General features: G+C 36.0%; 1 long non-coding RNA gene and 1 other non-coding gene across 2 annotated transcripts in view; one reads left to right on the forward strand and one right to left on the reverse strand.

Moving 5' to 3' along the window:
- The first annotated feature begins 2,357 nt into the window (after window positions 1–2,357).
- Window positions 2,358–2,464, forward strand: LOC131749106 (U6 spliceosomal RNA). The gene has a single exon (XR_009333214.1). It is a non-coding gene; the product is annotated as a U6 spliceosomal RNA (small nuclear RNA).
- A 5,021-nt stretch (window positions 2,465–7,485) lies between these two features.
- Window positions 7,486–23,285, reverse strand: part of LOC136793350 (uncharacterized) — a 138,673-nt gene continuing 122,873 nt past the window's right edge. Inside the window, exons 3-4 of the long non-coding RNA XR_010838540.1 lie at window positions 12,629–12,671; window positions 7,486–9,048 (exon numbers count right to left, since the gene is read on the reverse strand). This is a non-coding gene — a long non-coding RNA (uncharacterized lncRNA). The remainder of the gene's footprint in view (window positions 9,049–12,628; window positions 12,672–23,285) is intronic.

The following is a 23,285-nucleotide window of genomic DNA, read 5'->3' on the forward strand; positions in this document are numbered from 1 at the left end:
ATCAGACAAAACATAAAAGGTCTTTCCTCTAGTTAAGTCTACTTCACTGTGTGGGTTCACTGCTCTCCTGCTTGCCGGTAAGGGGGCCTAATCCTGTCTCATTTCTTGAACAAATAGGCGCTTACTGGCCAGAGTATTGAGTCTCTATACATCCCTCACTTTTTCCTTCAGGCTGTCCTTCGGCTACTTTGGAATTGAGCCCACAGTGTTTGGTAACTGAACTAGCAAGGATGTCCCTAATTCCCTTACTTTAACAAACATCTGGAAAGTAAATCTGATTTTATCTTCCACCATACACATCAGTATTGTGTCCACTTTCTGTGGGGTGACTGAAAGGCCCACTAAAATGTGGTCACTACCAACCTCTCACCTTTTTCTCCACTCGTACAGTCCTCCTGCATAGTAGCTGAATTTCCTAATCAGACAACAGCCTTTCTGAAGTCTGATTTGCACATGTGGCTCCCCCCAACTTGATTTTCTTTTACCTACGAAGTGTCTCCTTGGTGAATGCCAACTCATTTCAAAATATTTCATCTTTGGGAATGTTGTCTGACATGTTTAGGTAGAGTTGAATACCTCAGGGAACAAACCTCTACTTGACGTTAGACTTCAGTTGACATGAGTCACATCTGAAGATTGCTACATCACCCCTTAGAATGAGTTTCCCAGCAGTCCTACCTGCTCCCCACTGTAGAGCAATGATTTTGTGCCAGCTCTATCTCTTTAAGAGAGTGACTGTCAAACCTTGCCCCAAATACTGGAAACCAACAAGGCCAGAAGACAATGGGGTTACATATTCAAAGTGCTAAAAGAAAAAGACTGTCAACTAAGAGTCCTATATTTGGCAAAATTATGCTTCAGAAATGAGAAGAAATTACAACATTCCCAGAGAAACAACAACTAAGAGAATTAGTCACTAGGAGACCTACCCTATAAGAAATACTAAAGAGAGTCCTTCAGGCTGAAATGAAAGAACACCAGAGAGTAACTCAATTCCACATGATTTGTTGATTAAAGGGTACACAGTTTTACTTATGCTCATAAAGAAAAAAAAATGACAGGGAGAAACATTTTAGAAGTGATAGTTCAGTTTATGGTATTGTATATGGTGATAGTTTCACAGGTGTATGCTTATCTTCAGACTCCTCAAGATGTATACATTAAACATGTGCAGGCTTTGTGTATGTCAATCATACCTCAATACAAAAATAAAAAGCACAAGGTAAATCCGTAAATATAAAAGACAGTATAAATGTATTTTTCTTAATAACTCTTTTCTTCTCCTATATGGTTTAAAAGACAACAGCATAAAGCAATAGTTATAAAATTGTATCAATGAGTTTGTAAGGTATCGTAAATATAGTGTATAACATATGCATAGTATATAATGCATAATAAAGGTGTAATTTGTATGACAATAACAGCGTGAAGGAGGAGGTGGGAAAGGAGCTATATTGGAGCAAAGTATACTATTGAAATTAAGTTAGTATTAATCTGAATTAGGTTGTTTTAAATTATGATGCTAATTTTAATCCCCAGGGCAACCAGCAAGAACATAACTCAAAGCAATATTGTACTGCTAAAGGCTAGATTGTACTATCTGGAGAATAAAAAAGATTATTGACTATAGCTGAAAGCAGAAAGAGAACTATTCTTTCTATATATGTAATTTCTCAATTTGTAAAAGATTGTGGTTTTAACTCTGTACATGAATTAGGTAGCATCTACACAGCAGAAAAACATCTAGGTTAATTGTTAATTTAGCCAAATAACACTTAAAAACCACAGTATAGTGCCCCAAAGTAACAGAGTCATTTTATTTCACAGACCTGTTCTGTTGTTTAAGCATATACAGTTGACCCTTGAACGACATGTATTTGAAATGTGCAGGTCCATTACATGCAGATTTTCTGCAGTAAATACAGTCAGCCCTCCATATCTGCAGGTTCTGCACCTGGGCAGATGCGGAATCCATGGATACAGAGGGCTGACTATGGAACTTGAGCATCCAGGGATTTGGTATCTGCAGTGGGTCCTGGAACCAGTAACCTGCAGACTAACAGACAACTGTAGTCACATTCCTGATCAATTATGTCCCTAATGATTTATTTTGTTTAGCATTTCCAATGGCTGCAAATTACCTCTTAGTCTAGAATATATACCTGTATTACAAAAAGACAGTACTTGACTCTGATGATGTAATCTCTTTCTGAAGTGTTTTATAAGATTAATAGAAGAGAATACTGAGCCATATGTGGGCTATATTGATAAGGTTCATGTGCAAATGAAATAATGTTAAGGCAAAAAATTAAAAAGCTGGACACACAGAGTGGCTATCATCAAAAAGTCTACAACTAGTGCTCACTTCAGCAGCACATATACTAAAATTGGAATGATACAGAGAAGATTAGCATGGCCCCTGTGCAAGGATGACACACAAATTCATGAAGCATTCTGTATTTTTAGACCTAAATTTAAGACGGGGCACTATAAACCTCTTAGAGGAAAACAAAGGAAGAACACTCTTTGACATAAATCACAGCAGAATCTTTTTTGACCCACCTTCTAGAGAAATGGAAATAAAAACAAAAATAAACAAATGGGACCTAATGGAACTTAAAAGCTTTTGCACAGCAAAGGAAACCATAAACAAGACGAAAATTCAACCCTCAAAATGGGAGAAAACATTTGCAAACGAATCAGCGGACAAAGGATTAATCTCCAAAATATACGAACAGCTCAAGCAGCACAATATCAAAAAAAACCAAACGACCCAATCAAACAATGGGCGGAAGACCTAAATAGACATTTCTCCAAAGAAGACATACAGATGGCCAAGAAGCACATGAAAAGCTGCTCAGCATCACTAATTATTAGAGAAATGCACATCAAAACTACAATGAGGTATCACCGCATACCTGTCAGAATGTCCATCATCACAAAATCTACAAACAATAAATGCTGGAGAGGGTGTGGAGAAAAGGGAACCCTCTTGTACTGTTGGTGGGAATGTAAATTGATAGAGCCGCTATGGAGAACAGTATGGAGGTTCCTTAAAAAAGTAAAAAATAGAGCTACCATATGACCCATCAATCCCTTTACTGGGCATATACCCAGAGAAAACCATAACTCAAAAAGACACATGCACCCCAATGTTCACTGCAGCACTATTTACAATAGCCAGGCCATGGAAGCAACCTAAATGTCCATCAACAGAGAAATGGATAAAGAAGATGTGGTACATGTATACAATGGAATATTACTCAGCCATAAAAAAGAACAGCAACATGGATGGACTTAGAGATTATCATACTAAGTGATGTTAAGTCAGACAAAGACAATTATTATATGATATCACTTATATATGGACTCTAAAAAATAATGCATATGAATCAATATACAAAACAGAAACAGACTCACACACATAGAAAAAAACCTTATGGTTACCAAAGGGGAAAGGAGGGGGGAGGAGGATAAATTAGAAGTAGGGGTTAACAGGTACACACTACTATATATAAAACAGATAACAAGGATTTACTGCATAATATTTTAAATATATTTTAATAAACTATAATGGAAAATAAACTGACAAAATATATATAATTGAAAATAATCTAAAAAATATATATATAACTGAATCACTTTGCTGTATACCTAAAACTAACACAATATTATATATCAACTATATTTCAATTAAACAAAAGCTGGACACAAAATGAAATGTGTACATTAATAACAATTATGTAAAAGTACTGTACCTATTAGTGAAAAAATAAATGAACTCAGAGGGTAAAAATAAACACTAAGGGAACTCTAGATTCATATGACTATCTAAAAAACTGTGAGTGAGAGTTTGATTATTAAAGAAGAAGGGACAAAGCCATTTTGGACAGAAGGAAAATGATAAGAAAGTGAGGGTAGAAAGAAGAAAACAAAAAAACGTAAAATTTCAAATAAACAACCTAAACTTCCATCTAAAGGAATTAGAAAAAGAACAAAGAAAGCCCTAATTCAGCAGAACGAAGGAAATAATAAAGGTCATAGAGGAAAGAAAGAAAATAGAGACCAAAAAAAAAAAGAAAAAGAAGTCAATGAAACCAAGAGCTGGTTCTTTGAAAAGATAAGCAAAATTGACAAACCTCTAGCCAGACTCATCAGGAAGAAAGTTTATCTTATTATAAACAAAATAAGAAATGAAAGAGGAAAAATAACAACTGATACCACAGAGATACAATTAATCAACTATGAACAGTTATACGAAGTAGATAACCTAGAAGAAAGGGACACATTTCTAGAAAAATACAACCTTCCAAGACTGAATCAGGAAGAAATACACAATCTGAACAGACTGATCACTAGTAGTGAAATTGAATTTGTAATTAAAAAAAAACTCCCAGCAAACAAAAGTCCAGGAATGTATGGCTTCAGAGGGGAATTCTACCAAACATATAAAGAATAGCTAATATGTATCCTTCTCAAACTATTCCAAAAAACTGAAGAGGATGGAATACTCCCATATTCATTCTACAAGGCCACCATTACTCTGATATCAAACCCAGACAGATACTACAAAATAATAAAATTATAAGCCAACATCTTTGATGAATGTGGATGTAAAAATCCTCAACAAAGTATCAGCAAACAGATTCCAAGAATACATAAAAAGGATCACACACCATGATCAAGTGGGATTTATTCCAGGGATACAAGGATGGTTCAATATTCATAAATCAATCAATGTGATACACCACATTAACAGATGGGATAAAAATCACATGATCATCTCAATGGATGCAGAAAAAGCATGTGACAAAATCCAACTTACCTTCATGATAAAAACTCTCATCAAGGTGAGTACAGAAGGAACATATCTCAAGATAAAGACCATTTTTGACAAACCCACAGCTAACATCATACTCAACAGTGAAAAGGTGAAAGCTTTTCCTCTAAAATCAGGAACAAGACAAGGATGCCTACTCTCGCCACTTCTATTTAACATATTACTAGAAGTCCTAGCTAAAGCAATCAAACAAGAAAAAGAAATAAAAGGTATCCAAAATGGAAGGGAAGAAGTAAAACTATCACTATTGGCAGATGACATGATACTACAGAAAGAAAACCTTAAAGTCTCCACCAAAAAACTATTAGAATAAATGAATTCAGAAAAGTTGCAGTATACAAGATTAATATACACAAATCTGCTGCTTTTCCATACACTAATAATGAACTATCAGAAAGAGAAATTAAGGAAATAATTCCATTTACAATCACATCAAAAGGAATAAAATACCTAGGAATAAACTTAAATAAGGAGGTGAAAGACCTATACTCTGAAAACTATAAAACATTAATGAAAGAATTTGAAAATGATACCAAAAAACGGGAAGATATCCCATGTTCTTGGATTGGAAGAATATTGTTAAAATGTCCACACTATCCAAAGCAATCTACAGATTTAATGCAATCCCTATCAAAATACGCATGACATTTTTCACAGAACTAGAACAAATAATCCTAAAATTTATATGCAACTATGAAAGACCCCGAACTGCCAAAACAATCTTAAGAAAAAAGAACAAAGCCAGAGGTATCATGCTTCCTGACTTCAGGTTATACTACAAAGCCACAGTAATCAAAACATCATGATACTGGAACAAAAACAGACACACAGATCAATGGAACAGTATAGAGAGCCCAGAAATAAGCCCACCTGTTTATGATCAATTAATCTTCAAAAAAGGAAGCAAGAATATACAATGGAGAAAAGACAGTCTCTTCAATAAGTGGTGCTGGAAAAACTGGACAGGTACAAGTAAAAGAATGAGATTAGAACATTTCCTCATGCCATAAACAAAAACTCAATATGGATTAAGGACCTAAATGTAAGACCTGAAACCATAAAACTCCTAGAAGAGAACATAGGCAGAACACTCTGACATAAATTGTAGCAATACTTTTTGTTGATCTGTCTTCTAAGGCAAAGGAAATGAAAGCAAAAATAAACCAATAGGATCTAATTAAACTTAAAAACAAATGTTGGTGAGGATGTGGAGAAAAGTGAACTCTAGCACACTATTGGAGGGAATGTAAACTTTTTTTTGACACACCTCCTAGAGTAATGGAAATAAAAACAAAAATAAACAAATGGGACCTAATGAAACTTCAAAGCTTTTGCACAGCAAAGGAAAGTGTAAACAAGATGAAAAGACAACCTTCAGAATGGGAGAATATATTTGCAAATGAATCATCGGACAAAGGATTAATCTCCAACATATACAAGCAGCTCATGCAGCTCAATATCAAAAAAACAAACAACCCAATCCACAAATGGGCAGAAGACCTAAATAGACATTTCTCCAAAGAAGATATACAGATTGCCAACAAACACATGAAAGAATGCTCAACATCATTTATCATTAGAGAAATACAACTCAAAACTACAATGAGATATCATCACACACCGGTCAGAATGGCTATCATCAAAAAATCTAGAAACAATAAATGCTGGAGAGCGTGTGGAGAAAAGGGAGCCCTACTGCACTGTTGGTGGGAATGTAAATTGATACAGCCACTATGGAAAACAGTATGGAGATTCCTCAAAAAACTAAAAATAGAACTACCATATGATCCAGCAATTCCAAGGCTGGGTATACATCCAAATAAAACAAGAACACTATTTCAAAAAGATACATGCACCTCAATGTTCATAGCAACATTATTTACAATAGCCAATTATGGAAGCAATCCAAGTGCCCATCAACAGTCTCCCATTGAGGTGTAGCATGAGGGCTGGGTGGACGTGTATGTTCAGTTTCTCACTGGACCCCACTGACACCACCCTGACAAAAGGGGGGCACTGACTCACACTGCCTCATGAGAGATGGGTGTAGTATAAGTTCAGCTTCACAGACCTACTAGAAAATGGACTTGAGGATATGGGGAGGGGGAAGGGTAAGCTGTGACAAAGTGAGAGAGTGGCATGGACATATATACACTACCAAACGTAAAATAGACAGCTAGTGGGAAGCAGCCGCATAGCACGGGGAGATCAGCTCGGTGCTTTCTGACCACCTAGAGGGGTGGTATAGGGTGGGGTGGGAGGGAGGGAGATGCAAGAGGGAAGAGATATGGGAACATATGTATATGTATAACTGATTCACTTTGTTATAAAGCAGAAACTAACACACCATTGTAAAGCAATTATACTCCAATAAGGATGTTAAAAAAAAAAACAAACTCTAATGACTCCTTCCTGGCTAAAGTTGGGCCACTGAGACTTTGAAGTTGTCGTCTTACCCTAGGCTATTCTGATTCTACTTGCATTACCTTATTAGATGTCAATTTCCTAAGCAAAGAAAACCAAGAGAGATACTATTTCCAATCAGGAAATGAAAAAACTAAACGAAGTAAATTTACTTTCAGCTTTCAAGAAACATTTTACCTAACAAATCTTTATTAATTATCCACTATACACAATGCAGTTTTCATTCACTGGTTTTACTCAATTTATGAGTTTATTTTTCATCGCATACAAGGAAGATGAAATTAATTTCCTAACGTCACATGGGTCCACCTCATGTGTCAGAATAAAAATTGATTAACAGAATAATATAACATGAATAATAAAACATGAGTAAAAAGAGACATTTTATCATTTCAAATGTACTGACTTGCCAAATATATGATATAGATTAGTTATTGCATGTTTCAAGTTTATCACCTACTCTTATTCATTGAACTTACTATATAGATATTTTTGAAATGAATAAACTATGTACTTATAAGAACTGAATTTTTTGATTATATTGTATACCTTTGAGCCTCTTTTTATTTATTTATTTTCTGACTTAGAGGAGAAATAATATACCTCCAATCTTAGAAAAGATTATCTTCCTTTTATATACTTCCCAATCCTAAGCAATTTGCTTTTGAAGCAGAACTGGCTAGTAAAAAAGATATTTGACTGACTCCTCCTATCTTATTCTAGGTTCATAGCTTTTTGGATGGGACTGATGTGAGTGCAGATTTCCGCAGCCCTGACATACGAGACGTTTTCCTATTGCTAAACTTTAGTCAAAAGGTACCAGTGATTTGTGGGGCTAACTGACCTACATATCTAACATTGATTTAATTAAATTCAATCCTGCTAATGACTCTGTTATGTGGATCAACCCTAGAAAAATCATTGCACGGGATCACCACATTTACTTTACTCTTCTCCTGCTTTCTATTCCTTTCCAGCACCCCTTCCTCACCCCAAGGGACCACTGTTCTCTCAATGTTTTATGACAGTATAATGGTAAAAGCACTGGCCCAGAGTGAGAAGTCTTAGGGATGAGTTCTGGACTTGTGCTTAACTAAGGTGTGTGAGTCTTAACTGAGCCTCAATTTTATCATCTGTAAAATGCACTGTTTGGACTAGATGATGTTTCATTTTCCTTCTAATCCTAAATGTCCTTCTAATATTAAGTTTCTAGAACTGTAATTTATTTAAAATGGAAAATAGACAAAACTAAATCATACTAAGTTTTTACTGTTTTAATGTACCCCTCTTTCTAAAATAATCTGCATTAAAATAGGCTTGGAAAAGGCCATGTTTATAATAAAGAAACAAACATTTCATCACAGAATTTTAGGCAGTGCTATTTAGGAAGACATTGTGGGGTTACAGGAGCTCTCATACCTCATGTAGACTGTGTCCATCATCTACATGAAAGGACAAGATTATTCAGGCCAAATGTTAGAGACACATGCGTTAGAAACACATGGGAGCCTTGCCAGTAGAGAGCGGTACTGTACCTGTTTGCCAGTAGAGAGAGGTGCTGTACCTGTTTGCCAGTAGAGAGCGGTGCTGTACCTGTTTGCCAGTAGAGAGCGGTGCTGTACCTGTTTGCCAGTAGAGAGCGGTGCTGTACCTGTTTGTGTTGATTTGAGAAAAATGGGACTCATCCCACCTTTCATCAGCCACATGCCCATTCTCCTCTCTGTCACATCCAGTCTTCCAAGCATGAGCAGGGTCTACACGTGAGCCCTTAACCACTTTATTCCCTATGGAGAAACCAGATAATTCATTTTTTAACACTTTGCCTTAGAATCCTCCACTAAGTCCCAATAATGGAATCGTGGACCCTTCCATCTTTGACAAAAAAATCAATGTGGGAAAAGAGGGCAAACACTGTATTTTCCAATGATATAAAGCTTATTTTCCACAATACTCATCCTGCACTGATAATAAAATAGATTTAAGAACAGGGAAACCCAAATAAATGTGCCTGTGAAGAAATTCTATAAAAAAATTAGGACAGTTGTGACAGACTTTGTAGAGAATTTTATAACTAATGTACATGATTCTAAGTATTATTATTGGAGGAGAAGTGAGTATATCAAAATTCATTTAATTCACATTTTATTATGCATTCTTGGATATAGATAAATTTTAAGTAGAAATTAATTCAAAATCAAGTTGTCTAACATAAATTTATCTGTTATCTAGGACTGACCTTATTTAATCTGGGAGCTATCACAGCGACTGATCTTATTTAAACTGGGATTCGTCACTGCTTAAATTCATACCTTTTAAATGTAAATATAAAATGCTAATCACAACATATAAGCAATTACTACTGTCTACTGCAGTTACTTTTTTTTAAAGTGCACTTCATTTTGCAGATGGTGAGAGTTCTACTAACACATCTATTGTTAGCATGAAAGTCAAGCGATCATCTGTGTAGGTGGTTGTGTGGGAGCAATGCTAAGATTTACAAGGATTCTCTCCCACACTGACAGTCCGCACTGAACAGAGAGCCATATGAAACAATCTTCTGTTCTCTGGCATTGTTAATCATTCACTTCGTTTGTAATAATATAAAAATTCTCAATTAAGGGTTGCCATTTTTCCACTCAGTTTTTAAAAGTATTATTTTCTTTTTGTAATTTTTTTTTTTTTTTTTTTTTTTTTTTTGCGGTACACGGGCCTACTCGCCGTTGCGGCCTCTCCCGTTGCGGAGCACAGGCTCCGGATGTGCAGGCTCAGCGGCCATGGCTCACGGGCCCAGCCGCTCCGCGGCACGTGGGATCTTCCCGGACCGGGACACGAACCCGCGTCCCCTGCATCGGCAGGCGGACTCTCAACCACTGCGCCATCAGGGAAGCCCTCGTTCTGTAATGTTTAAATTGGGTATTTATCTATTGAGAAAAAAAACTTTGAAAGTTTATCAAAGGTAGAAATTCTGGGAAGAAATCAGTAATTATGTTCAGCTTGTCAGTTCTAAGATTAAAAACATTCTTAGGCATTTACATCAATAATTATGTACTTGGACTTAAAACTTGAAGGGGAAGATTTTTAAGAGATATTGCTCATCTGTTTTATAACCCTCCTATATAAATCTGTAGAAGAAATGCACAATAATTCTAACATCTTATTTTTCATTATTAATATATTTGTCCCAATTTAGTTATTAATTATCTCAAGGGAAAGAGTCATATATTAAAGGCCCACATTAAGAAAATTCTAGTACAGGAGTCCTAGAGTATCCAGTTATTAAACCATAGCAGACAAAAATTCCATTGGATAAACTTGCCTTTTTCTTTGTAAGGCTCCTCCCACCACATTTTTTTCTCTTACTGCTTTGGTGTCACCAATATTTGGACATAGGACAAAACCATGGCTGACTTGTCTCTACTAGAACTAGAGTGTCTGTGATACAAAGTTTTAAGAAATCTTTGGGATTTATTGGCTCTAGTGGTGAAGGATGGTGGGATTGCCACATAAACATTATCAAGGTCTTCTAAAGCTACCAGGTTCTGGGACTTCCCTGGTGGCGCAGTAGGTAAGAGTCCATCTGCCAATGCAGGAAACACAAGTTCGATCCCTGATCCGAGAAGATCCCACACGCCGCGGAGCAACTAAGCCCGTGCGCCATAACTACTGAACCTGTGCTCTAGAGCCTGCAAGGCACAACTACTGAAGCCTGTGCACCTAGAGCCCATGCTCTGCCACAAGAGAAGCCACCACACTGAGAAGCCCACACACTGCAACGAAGAGGAACGCCCGTGCACAGCAACGAAGACCCAACGCAGCCAAAACAGTAAATAAATAAATAAAGCAAGCAAGCAAGCTAGCTAGCTAGCCACCAGGTTCCAGTCTGGACCACACCTGGTTCTTCGCCTTTCCCTTCAAGACACTGAATTCTTCCAGTATCCTTCCAATGCATTATACTTAGCTGATCCCACTTTTTAAAACTTCTTTCGGCAAAAAAAATCCATGGCTGGTATAGTATTAAGTAAAGGTAATCTATTTGATCTGGGGGAAGGGTCTTTAGAAATTTATCAAATCCCTTTTATTAGAGTGAAAAATATCCAGGCCTAGAATTAACATGACTTGCCCAATGAAACTAGCAGGGCTTCCCTGGTGGTGCAGTGGTTGAGAGTCCGCCGGCCGATGCAGGGGACACGGGTTCGTGCCCCGGTCGGGGAAGATGCCACATGCCGCGGAGCGGCTGGGCCCGTGAGCCATGGCTGCTGAGCCTGTGCTCCGCAACGGGAGAGGCCACAACAGTGAGAGGTCCGTGTACCACAAAAGAAACTAGCAAACATGGGATTAGAACTGAGCCTCAAAAGTCTGGTCTTTCAACATAAAATTCATTGACAGGCTAATCAGGCTAATTTGATTTATTTCTACGAACTCATGATATCTTTCTTTTGCATTCAGGTCCCTGAAAATTAGGTAAGCTTTTTTTTTTTCCTGATATCTCAATATTTTTAGAATTTTCATTGCTGCATTCCTCACGTAGCTGCACTTAACAACATTCTTGAATTAAAAAAAGAAATCTTCTGCTTAAACTTGACTTTTGTATTTTTCCTTTGTGACTTTTCCATTGTGACCTTTAGCAAATTACTTAACGACTTTTTGACTTTTTTCCCACTGTTGTGAGGATTACATGAGTTAGTGTACGTGAAACACTTAGAACAGTATAGAGCTCATGATAAATGCTACATAAATGCTACCTAATAACACTATTATTGTTGTTGTTGCTATTGTTATTTAATAGTGTAACCATACAAATCACTATTCCTCTTCCCTTTTGGTGTTATTCTCCTCTTACCGTGTTTTTTTTTTTTTTTTTAACTTAGACTATGTATCTGAAAATATTCTCTACTTTCAAAATTGAAAAAAACTATTTGTAGCCGGTAAGATAGATAATTCAGTTTTATACAAATAATTTGGAACGGGGGGGGGGGGGGAGGGAGGGACGACAAACAATCAGCTTAGCAAACAAACAAAAAATTTATCACCAAACAAAAATGATAACAATTGAAGGGTGACAAAAGCAAAATTGAAAGATTTTAAGGATGGTTTATATGCAAACACCATTCATATTATATTTTGTTTTAACTCAGATATACTAACTAGTATGATGGGAAACAGGAATTTAAGATTATAATAAAGAAAACTGAAGTCAATTTAAAAATCAAATTACTATCACCCTTTTTGTTGGACTGACTCTTCCAAGGTTAACACAGACAATAAAGCTGCCAGTTTGGGACTTCATTGAAAGATATATACAGTCTCAGTTGATTTAGAAGTGTTTGATTTTATCACTAAAAATAGTCTATAAAAGAACCTTACCTTAATTTTGTGACTTAAATCCTGAATTCACTTAGCTTTACACCTGCAAAAGTCCAAATAAAATTTCAGTATTTATTAATAAACAATTAAAATGGATTACATTAAAATAACAACAATAATAATAAATATGTAGAACAGATAAATGAATCACATTTCCTTCTTTATTTGGGCATTTAAATTACTGAAGGGGTGGCAACTTTGTGATTCCTGGCCCCCAAATATAAGACTAAATAGCTCTTAAAATAGTCAGGTACTCCGTATCAATGTAATTGAAGCTGCCGTAGCTATGTCTCCTTTCCAGGTCAGTTCGGGAGTGATCCCTCAATTCAACAGCCTGGTTTATATCATCGCTAAAAATAACAGCATAACTTTTTCTCCCAAAGTCGATTTAGGGAACAAATATACTGTAATAATTACAGCCATTATTTGTGGCAATTTTCCTGAGTCCTGAAATGAATGCAAATATTTAGGGACAGGGATCATCGAGTCATCCTGGAGAACTATCTGACACTTTGACTTTGGAATGCAGTATGCTGTTTTTCACTTTAGTTGGTGTTATGTTAGAATGGAGGACAATGTAAATAAGGATTCATCTAAAAGTTACAATTGTAAGAAAAGGATAGGAAAAGCAATCAAATATAGAAAAAACTATCCATTATCTCAGGTGAAATCATATTGCAGTGTTCATCAATGTAAACAAAAATTGGTATTTGTTTGCTAACCGCAGAAGCAGTCAAAATCCCTGGAAAACATTGTTATAAAAATACCATCTGATAATCATTCCAGAAATCCGGGGATGTAATAAAAACCGTGTAAATATTGAAACTATAGGCACAGAAGTTAAAAATATTATCGACGTACTAACTTTAGATGGAAGAATAAAATTGGAACAGATATGAGTTGTTCAGTATTCGCTCTAGCAGAGAAAGGTGCTTAATGTTTTTAAACAAATAAAAATATATATCATGATATATAAATATAAATAACATATACATGACATATAAAGCTTAAGGTAAATAAAAGACTTTTGGACTACCTCTGTGTCTTTGTGTGGAAGTTTCCATGTCTCTCACAATAAATGCCAAGGCTTTATGGTCTCAAAACAGGTACTTTTTTTTCCCCCTGAAAAACTAAGGAGTCTACTTCTAGAGAATTTGTCAGCAAGATTATCTGACATTCTTTATCATTGTGAATTAGTGTGGACCTTTTAATCGCTTCTCTTGAGTTCCTTTTCAGTCCACTACCTCTTCTCCTTTTCATTGTTTTCAGATATCACAGCATATGGAAATCTGGTTTACACCTACAGAAAATTAGTGTTTATCGAATCATTTGCCAAAATCTAGGAAGTGGCTAAGCAGGCACTTACTGAAAGTCACAATCTTTAAGAAGCAAAAAGTCCTGGATCAAAGGCAAGTTTAGAATGGGAAAGGCTTCTAAGAAAGAAATTGGAATTAATTAATGATGTGCTTTTCCTGTAGTAGGGGCTCAACCAATATTTTGGAATGTTGAGGGCATTAGGCTCAAAAATATCTTCTTTATCATTAAGGGAAACATTAGGTATTAAATAAGATAGTGACCCAAATTCTGACCTTGCCCTCACAGCGTCTCAAACAAGTTAAGTTTTTCAGAGAATCAAATGAAATGTAATAGCTGGGAAAGCTATTTTAAAAACAGATATATTAATGCCGCCTGACCAGGGTGTCATGCAATCAAATCGCCCAACTTATAATCAAATGTCTGCCTTTATAACGTTTCCCAAGCCCATCTCGTGAAGGGGCTTGCTGCTCAAACACAAGCAAACTATTAGATTTCCTGTTCCTTGTGGATAAGAATATTTAAATTGTATTAGAAATTTATTTCTCCTTGAGGCACAAAAAAATCTTTCCATGTGCCATTTCACTTTGAAGTATATGTTACTTCCTACATTCTCTCAATATGAGGAGACTTTGTTCAGTTTTAGTACTCTTCCTACTTAAAGAAGTGAGGGAATATATGCATTCTTACACTAAGATAAATATTTTGTGCATAACTGAAACGGTTATTAAACTTATAAACAAAACAGTGAAATACATCGGCCCTTTTGTATAAGTCTTTCCGTATTCTGCCAAAGTTAAAACATTTTGGTTGGAGGTTGTGAATGGAGGAGGATAGCAAAAAGGGAAGGGACTTGTGAAACAAGTTTTGAAACTTATCAAATACTAAAAATCAAGGAGTAATTAAGAAAGTGAGTGGACCACATGTTTTTAAGATTTATGGATCTGTAACATAAAAGTGGTACTAAAACTTTTGAGTCAAGGTGGACGATTGAGCACATGCATGAATTTCTCTCTCCAATTCCAAATACACAAGCAAAGACCGGAATTCTCAGAGTGGTGGAAATAAAGAAAGTTAACACAAAACAAACAGTGGAAGCTATGGTGTTAATGCCTGCTTCATGATAAAAATGGAGGCCACAAGCCCCAGTGCTGCTGGAAGTCAGAACTGAATTCCCTGCTGGAAGCCGAAGCCCAGTCTATGCTTCTTGTTCTTACGAAGTAACCCGCAAATCTCTGCCAATTAACTGAGTGGCTTATTTGCCAATCAAAAGCTACCTGCCCCGTATCACGGGTGAAACAAATTATCTTTGGATGAATGGGAATTTAAAGTTTGTGACAATGCTGTAGGTGTGGCCCAGCAAGTGCTGTCCACTTTGTGTGGCAACGCAGGCCTGAAATATAAAAAATTGTATTTCTGGGTATTTCCAGCTACTCCCATAAAAAGATTCCCACTCAGATCACACAAAGGAGAAGAGTTCTGTAGAATGATAACTTTAGTGGAAGTTGAGCTCACTGACAAGAACAGTAACAGGCGTGGGGCTCAATGCCACTAAAGAAATTCTGCAGACCCAAAAGTTGTATTAGTGTTTGTATCAATTAACAGTGCGTCTACAGCAGCACGTTTTTTAAATGGATATCACTGAAGTCATCTGTGTATTTTACTTTTGTCAGAGAATATTTATGTCATGCATATTAAAGATGCATATATATACTTACTTTGTGACTCTGGAGAAGTTATTTATCTTTTCTGGAGGTCACTTTCCTTATCTGCCAAAGGGCCTTTGTGAAGATTAAATAAATGACTGTATTTGAAGCAGTTTAATAGCTTCTGGAGCATAGTAAGCAATGTGTAATGTACAATAAATGTAAGTAATTAGATAGACAAAACCTGTTAACAATTATCTCAAGAAGACGGGCTGTGGCAGAAGGGGACTTTTAGTGCTTACTTTTTGTCCCTTATATGACTGCTTTAATTCTTTTCTTTTTGTGCAAGTTTTATTACTTTATAATTATAAACAATCTGGTTAAAAATAAAAAGAGAATCACAAAACAAAGAAAGAAAAACTCCTCCCACAGTATACTTCCGTTTCACGGTTAATTAAGGGAGAAGTTAAAGGAAGAAAAGGAAGGTAACTGCGGAGAAACAAAGAGGGTGACTGCTGACAAGTCAGACAGTGAGGCTGACAAAAAAAGAACTCAGTAGGCTCTGCAATGGTGGTAACGCTGTGGTCATGAACAGTTGTTCACTAGAGCTGTTTGTTTCCCTATTCTCACACCTGAACAGAGTACTTTGAACTAGTAGTTAGTCATAGCACATATCAGTTCTAACTCTTCCTTATCTTTAAAGTCTTGAGCTATTTGACAGAAACAGAAAAGGGATTTTTAAGTCCAAAAATATCAGAGGCAGCAGAGAAGGTACATCTCTGCATCAATTAAAAAAAAGAGGAGGTAAGTTTCTAGATGTCTCCAACAATAGCCAAAGGGGCCTGGACATTGGGATAGTTATAAGAAATACTGGAAATGTTGAAAGGGCTCAGCAGGTAAGTGCCAAGGAGGAAAGGGTGTCTGTCCGCTGTTTTGACAGGCAGCTTTGCTAATCTTTGTTGGAGATGTTGAGGACTCCAGCCTTGAAACTCATTTCTAAAACGTAAAAGCTTTCCCTGACACTATTTCCACCTTCACTGGCAGTTTCTTCTCAGTCTTACAATTTCTTCCTTCTCTTCCAGACTTCAACAGAATGGGCCTTCCTTAGGTTTAGCCCTGGATACTGCCTCAACTCTATCTGCCTTGTTTCCCAAGATTTAATGCTTTAGTCCCATGGCTTTGAATGTTGTCACTAATGTGACAACTTCCAAATATACATCAAAATCCCTGACCTCTCTCTTGAGCGCTAGCTCTATAGAGGCAACAACCCACTTCACATCTCCACTTTGTTATCTAATTGGTATGGGCTTGCCAGAAATAGCAATGTTGGGGGCACACTTAAACACTAAAAAAATTATTCATCATTTATTTGAAAGCCCAATTAAACTGGGCATCTTGTGTTTTAATTTGTTGGCAAACTTAAACAGGCATTTCAATCTTAATATACCTAAATCAAATTTCTCACCTGTATTAATAAGAGCTCTGGGTTACATGGAAGAGAAACCCAACTCAAATCATCTCAAGCATACAAAAACTAATTTTTGGAACAGATAACTGAAAGTTCCCGGAGTCAATCTCGCTTCAGGCACGGGGCTTTAGGGGATTAAAAATACCATCAGGACTTGGTTTCTCACTCTACCAGTTGACCTGGTTTGCCTCTGCACTGGCCTCATTCTCTGGCATGCTCTCCCAGTGTGATAACCTCCAGCTGTTCCAAAATGAAATCCTCCTAATTTGCCATTCACTTTGGAGAAAGAGCACCTTATCTCTTTTAGGTCAATCCAAAGTCTCAGGGTTGCATCTGACTGGACCAAATGTGGTCACTAAGTCAATCACTTTGATGGAAGATTTGAAAACAGTGACTAGCCAAACTTGCATCTCATTACCCATATCTGAGCTAGGAAGTAGAGGAATGCCCATACAAATAATATGATTCAGTAGGAGGAGGGAGAATGCCCAGTGAAAAATCAGGGTGCTATATTTAAAAGTAGGAGTGGAAGTTGAACGGGAAAAAAAGTAATGGTTATCCTCTACATTTCCCCAAAGTACATGTGTCAGTAAGAGGCACGGTTCTTTAACTAATTGCTCAAGTAAAAAATTTAGCCATCTTTTTTTATTCTTATGTTTTATTTACCCAGTAAATCAATCCATCTGCAAATGCTATCTATTCTACTTCCAGCATTTATCTCAAATGAGTCCAATTCTCTCCTAGTCTAAGTGAGCATCATCTTATTCCTGAGCTATTGCCACAACCTCTTATTGGGATTCCTGCTTCCATGCCCTACAATCCATTCTTCTTATAGCAGTATGAGAAATTTTTTGATAACATAAATTTAATTGTATCATGTTCTTGCTTAACATCCTCTTATGACTTCCCTTTACACTCTAAGACCCTATGTGATCTGGTTTTGGTCTCACCCTAGACATCCAGTTCATATACTCCTTTCCCTGAAAACCCTGCTTACTACCCCCTAGACACACTGGCCTTCTTAATGTTCCATGAATATGCCTAGGGTATCCCTTCCTTAGAGCCTCTGCATTTGCTAGTTTCCTCTACTTAAAAAAGTTCCTTTTTCTGTAGCTGACTTTTCTCATCCCTCAACTCTCAGATCAAAGACTACCTCTTCAGAAATGCCTTCCCTAAACAACCTATATAAAGAAAATGTTTAGTCACTATCACATTTCCCTGTATATGCTACACAATACATAATTGCAAGACATCTTGTCTATGCAGTTTTCCATTTTTTGTTATTTACCTTTAACTACTGGAATGTAAGTTCCAATGTGGGAAACTTGTTTTGTTTTTCTCAACACTGAATCCCCAGACTAAAACTAGAGCCTGTTCTGTAGCAAGACCTCAAAAAGTATTTGCTGAATAGGCACATTAATAACTGAGTCTAAGAACTACAGTTAAATTGATATTTTGCATTTTGTGTGTTGGCCATATATCAAAATAGGATGGGTTCCTGCAACATTAATTTGGAAGAGTGCTCTAAGAAAAACTTAAACTGACAAATCCAAATGTGTGACTTGATGATACAGGTGGCCTAGCAATGTGTTATAAAATAAAGGAAAAATTTCGCCTAAATTTCACTGTGAAATATCCAGTGTAAACCAGAGGACTGTGATTCTATTAATCTATTTACTCAGCAGAAGATAAAATGGGAGAATAGGAGTTAGGACTATAAATTAGTGAAACTGATTGCTGAAAAATATGTGACATTATATAAGTGATCTTCAGAGAAGATTTATCTCATGGTGTTGCAAAGGAGATAAAGTTATGAAGAGAATAAATTCTGTTGCAAACTACTTTATTATCCAACTAGTAGAGAATTACGTAAAGATGCAATTCATTAACTCAGTAAGGTTGGAATCCTTTTGAATATGCTCTTGTATGAGGGTCAAATGCAAGAGTTAAGTACTGGGTAATTAACCTAAGGGAAGCAACCTTAACAGAGATTAGGGATCAGTTGAGTGTGCCCCCAATTATAAACATCTTCTGATAAAATTGGGGTCAGTACTGAGGCAAGAAATCTTTCCTATTTAGAAGAGCATCCCAGACCTTAGAAAACATAATGTAGATAGTGCATCCTCCATAATTATTTCTAGGAGAGAGGGCTGTATATTTTAGAATATTAATGAGAGCAGGTCTTATGAATTTGGTTAAATTCTTCCTTATTTCAGAAAAGTAAGTAAACAAACAAATAACATGACAAAAAGATTGGGTAGAGAAGTCTAGTACACTTATTATCAATCAAATTGAAAACTATAACTATTAGACTTTAGGAGTTAGAAGCTTTACACAAAATAGAGAAGCAAAATATAAAATTCTATGTATGATAAATAAAACTAAAGCCATTTGACAGTTTCTCTTGATCTCACTGAGTAATTCACTTACTCATCTGTAGAATAAACTTTTATTGATTGCCTAGGATTTGGGGGCACCATGCTAGGGCACAGAGGAAGAAGGCTAGAAGAATGACAAAATTTCTGTACTCAGGATCATTTACACCACTGTGGAAGACATGCATAAGCAAATAATTACAATGAAATAATACATCTAGGCTCAGAATAGAGTTAAGACCTTTTTCTGGGGATTTGGGGGAAATAGTAAAGGAAACTGTGCCATTTGAATAGAACCTGTCTTCAAGGATTTTAGAAAAGAACATTATATACAAACTGAGAAACTTATGTTAAAAATCACAAGGAAAAACATAGTTTTGTGGCATGTATTGGGGAACATACTTTAATTTGATCTTTTGAAAAATTTTGACTCAACACTTACTATGTGTCAGGCACTATTAGAGGTCCCAAGGACAAAGCAGAGACTATTACAGATGTGAGGCATTCAACATTAGTCAGCCATCTCAGTGGGACGTAATGACACAGTGGAAGTGGGACGGGAGGGAAAAGACAAATGAAGGATGAGCTCAGTCACAGCAGCAAGAGTAGTTTTCTGAGAAGAAGTAAAAATGGATCACAGTTCTATTTAGCTTTGTTGCTAACCTCTACATTTGGTATATCAAAAACTCAAATTACTCTTTCTGTAATTAACTCATTCTTACTAAAATTTAAAAATTATAAATAGCACCATACTCTCATTTTTATTTTTTCTAAATATTCAAAACAAACCAAATAATATTCATTCCTTCTTGTCCATTAGCCTCTCCTGCTCCATTCATTAACTGGCTATCTTTGCTTTGGAACTGCCAAGTCCCCGACCAAGAATGTCAATCTTACCTCTTTCAATGTTCTTATTAAGATTGAATCAGTAATCAAAAAATCTCCCAAGGAAGAAAAGCCCAGGACCAGACGGCTTCACTAGTGAACTTTACCAAACATTTAAAGAAGAATTAACACCAATCCTTTTCAAACTCTTCCAAAAAAAGAAGAAGAAGAGGAGGAAGGAACACTCACAAACTCATTTTACGAGGCCAACATTAACCTGATACCAAAACCAGAAAAGGGCACTACTAGGAAAGAAAACTACAGGCCAATATCCCTGATAAATAGAGATGCAAAAATTCTCAATATAATACTAGCAAACCCAATTCAGCAGCACATTAAAGGATCACTCACCATGATCAAGTGGGATTTATCCATGGGAAGCAAGGATTGTTCAACATATGCAAATCAATGCGATACTTCATATTAACAGAATAAAAGAATCATATGATTATTTGAATAGAGCTGAAAAAGCATTTAATAAAATTTAACATCCATTCATGATAAAAACTCTTAATAATTTACACACAGAAGGAAAATATCTCAACATAATAATGGTCATATATGATAAGCCCTCAGCTAACATCATAATGATGGAAAGTTGAAAGCTTTTCCTTTAAGATCAGGAACAAGACAGGGTGCCCACTCTCACCACTCTTACTCATTTTATAATATGTAAATAAAACCATCACGCTGTATGCCTTAAACTTATATAGTGATGTATGTCAATTATTTCTCAATAAAACTGGAAAAAAATCTGAGGTTAAATTTCTTAGTTTCCTTATAGCATAGCTCTAACAAATTATGATGCTATAAACATTAAAAACCCAGTGCTTAAGTATGATATCAGACAGTACCACTGAAACTGTAGTAATCTGTGATTTTTTTTTTTTTTTTTTTTTTTTTTTTTACTAATCTACAATGAAGTAAGCACAGAAATTGAGACTAAATCTCAGGAATTTTTATAGCAATTTGACAGAGTAATTATATACTTGTTGAATCTAATAATAATTTAAGAATAGATTTGCAGTTTTTATGTTTCTTTTCAATTATTTTTATAAATTCAGTATTACTCTATTAAAAATTATCCACCTGTGAAAAATCGGTAATGATATTAAAAAAGTGAACAAACAAATAAATAAATAAAAACTACTGGTCCTCTGCTTGGAACACTTAAAAAAGCACCAGTATAGGACACTTTATTGACACTCAGAATATGGCAATTCTTCCAGAATGCCTATTAAATTCAGATTTTCTTCTGGAATTACAAATTGCAACAAATTATGGGTAAATACACACTTTATATATCTATCTTCTTAATTTATGTTGAGCTTTAGCATGTCCTCTGTGAAAGTTCATTTCTCTAAAATTACCTATAAACATACAAACATAATTAAAGCATGATATTGAAATAATTATTGCTTCAGAAAAATTTATTTTGAGGACCTGGAGCCATATTTTAGAGTACTAGTATTAATAATTATCAATAAATGTCAGATTGTACATTTGATTTTGTCTTTCTGTTGTGCATATTTATACTGTCACAAAAAAACCCCAGAAATTGAGGCATGAGTGTCATGGATACTATTTTGAAGGCACAGACTCCATCCTAAAGGCCCTGCATTCTTCATGTTTTCATGTGGTAACTAGGAAAACACCGTTAGCTTAGCTTAGCTTTTAAAAGGCATGCTCATCAGAGTGAAGTTGTAAGGTGTATGTGGTTTCAGGTGTAAAGCACGTGGGAAAGCTTGCCAACAGGAAGACAATACAGAGAGATGATGGTGAAGTGTGCATTCAGAACCCAAACAGCAACAGTTGTTCAGTGCTGCTGCAGACTGCAGTGCTGATTTCAGGGGATACTCAGTCAACACAAGGACAAATAATGAAAATAAAAGACTAAGATGTGAGAAAATCATTACTAAAGACAGTAATCACAAACATTTAACACGGATAAATATTTGATTTTTTTTGCTTTTTTAAATAAAGGTATTTTGAACCTTTAGTGTATCTAAGAATCACCTGGTCAAATCAATACTCAGATATTCTGATGCAGTGATTGTGGGGTGGATCTGGAATTCTGCATTTTTAACAAGTGCCACAGATGGGACAGGGATGGGAAACACCATGAGTCAAGCATGTGGGAACTAGAATGACCAAGGCCTCCAAGGTATTAGAAGCAGGACTGAGGCTCACTCCTAGGCCATATTGTTCCTTGTTGGGCATAATCTCAAACACCAACATCAGACTAGGTTACTCTGAGGCCAGGAATTAGTGAGATATAAACAAGTTCACTGTGTCATCCAAAGAATACTGAACATCCCCCTGTTTTGGCTAATATGAGTGACTGTTGCTTCTTTGCCTATTACAGCTTTATTCTACTCTGTTCTGCTATACCTACAGACAAGATGTTTGAGATAACCCAATCACAAAATTTCCCTGGCTTACTAACAGCACCCAATCTAGAGTGAGTCTCTACTATCTTAGACTTTGCTCCAAATTTCCTAGCCAAAACCCCAATCCTATAATAAGTCTCTTCTAACAACCTCTTACTGAGACACCACATATTTCCCATGGTGTGTATTCTCCCTCACTACAATGAATAATAAACTCAATTTGTTCCACTATAGTTATGTTCTTGGAGGTCTTTGGCTAAAGGGCATTAATGTTTGTGTCATAAGTACAAATGTGGTATGAAGTATTATTATTACCAATAAATAGGACTTAAATATAAACAAGATTGCTGTACAACCTAAAAACGATTTAAAAAAATCTTCAGAAGTCTAAAGTTCACTTTATTTTACTAATAGACATCTGGCTTCCTTACGACAGGGACAGTGCCTTCAGTATCTGCCTAGTGTCTTCGACTAGGGGCCAGGTGCCTAGTAGGTGATCAGGAAATATATGTGAAAGAAAAAAAAGAAATGAAAAGAAATGAAAAGAAGTTTTCACAGTTGATAAGTGTACTAAGAAAT

This window comes from Kogia breviceps, chromosome X, assembly GCF_026419965.1.
Source record: "Kogia breviceps isolate mKogBre1 chromosome X, mKogBre1 haplotype 1, whole genome shotgun sequence".
Lineage (NCBI taxonomy): Eukaryota > Metazoa > Chordata > Mammalia > Artiodactyla > Physeteridae > Kogia > Kogia breviceps.